Source organism: Schistocerca cancellata, chromosome 2 (genome assembly GCF_023864275.1).
Source record: "Schistocerca cancellata isolate TAMUIC-IGC-003103 chromosome 2, iqSchCanc2.1, whole genome shotgun sequence".
Taxonomy (NCBI): domain Eukaryota; kingdom Metazoa; phylum Arthropoda; class Insecta; order Orthoptera; family Acrididae; genus Schistocerca; species Schistocerca cancellata.
The window spans coordinates 307,987,890-307,989,842 of NC_064627.1; positions in this window are offsets into that span (position 1 = coordinate 307,987,890).

The window sequence follows — 1,953 nt, forward strand, 5'->3', positions numbered from 1 at the left end:
ATTACGCTTTAATGAATATGTGCCGTAGCGTGCATAGGGCCCCGAGCCGTAGCAGTGCTGTTTCATCTTTAGTTTTCTGCACTGCTGCCTTCTCTTCTACTATCCTTTATATCTATCAAAATAGCTCTTTAACTATTGCTCTATCTAGAATTAAGAATGAGTAAAAGAAAACCTGATGTGACAAGTTATACCGATAGTGACAGTTCTCTTTAGACACTCCCGTAATGACAACTATCGCCGTAATTATAATAACAGATAAAATCGTAATCATCAGTATGTACAAAATTATCAGCAATAGCAAACGCATTTTTTGTAACAATAGAGGTTTTTCACCGCAACAGCATCAAAGCCAGCCAGTTAGCATACCTAACAAACAATGCAGTGTGCAAGGTCAACCAAACTTTAATGTTTCACCGCGTGCACGTATAGTCTCAGCTACAACAAATAGTAGTGCACGGCAGCAATGAAATAACTTCGTACAGAAAACACAGTATTTCAATCCCTATCGCAATGCACCGTATAGAAATGACTATCACGACAGACGTAAAATTAATGAGCACAATTTTCAGCATACGTTTAATAACAGTCGGTCTTACGAGCAACAAAATGATCAGCAACAACATATTCTCATGAATGAACCCGACAGTAGATAGCACCCAGAGCGTAATACGTCTGGAAGAAATAACAGAACAGTTCAAATAGAAGAAATGCCACAGAATCCTCCTGAAAATAATAACACGCCGGATAGAATTTGACTAGATACTGTACAGGTCGCATCTTCAAGTAAAGCAAGCACTACGTTTGACACGCAGAATGTTGTTCACGAAAATGTTATTACTTTTGACGACATACGAGACACTCTTTTGCAGGAAAGACCAGTTGTTCAGAAAAGCATTTCACATCCTGTCATCGAAATTAAAATTGGTTCATCGAAATTTTTAGCAGTAATCGATTCCGGATCACCTATGTCAGTAATAAATGAAGAACCTTTCAACGAGTGCAACAAAGAGAATACCTATCCTACATTACCATTAGGCAAAACGAAAGTAAAAGGAGCAGTATCAAGTAAAGGAGTAGATGTTAAATTACAGACACATTTATCATTTTGTATTGCAGGTCACACATTTCACTCAAATTTTTGGATTGTTCCTCTGTTGACAACAGACGTTATTTTAGGTACGAATTTTCTGGTACAACACGACGCAGTTATTGAATTTCAAAATTCTTATTTAATGTTGAAGGATGAAAATGTACGACTAGCTTTAGAATTTCAGCACTCATTATCTGCAGAAGAACAAACAATTAATCGTACAGAGGTCATTTCCGTATCGCGTGGCATAGACTTTAATTCCACATTGTTCACAGATACGTACGTACATAACTATAATACTGCACACGAAGCTGACTATGACGTAATACAGACGATTTCCGATAAAGTTAAACAAAGCAGTGCAAATACAGACGACGAACGCACTCAACTACACAAAATTCTTTTACAGCAAGCTCCAGTTTTTGACAATGTTCCTGGTACGATGTCCGATTTTATGCATGAATTTCAAGTCAAACAGCACGACACATTTTAAGCAAAGCATTATCCCATTCCATCTGTTATACTGAAAAATGTTGAACCACATAACAAAATTAAAGAATTAGTAAACTTTCCTACATCTCGTCGATTACGACACCATGAAATAATTGACATTGCGCTGAACAACATCAAACGTGCCGCAGAGCGCCGGAGAAGACTACAAAAACAGGTTTGTATACGCCGTGACTTTCACGTTGGATAGAAGATATTAGTACGTACACACTATTTATCCAACAAAATAAAAGGTAGGTGCAGTAAATTTGAACTTCTATACGCAGGTCCATATCGGATTCGCAGCATTCCTCACCCTAATGTTGTACACGTTGAAACTTTGAGAACCAGAAAATCGAAAGGAAACCACCACT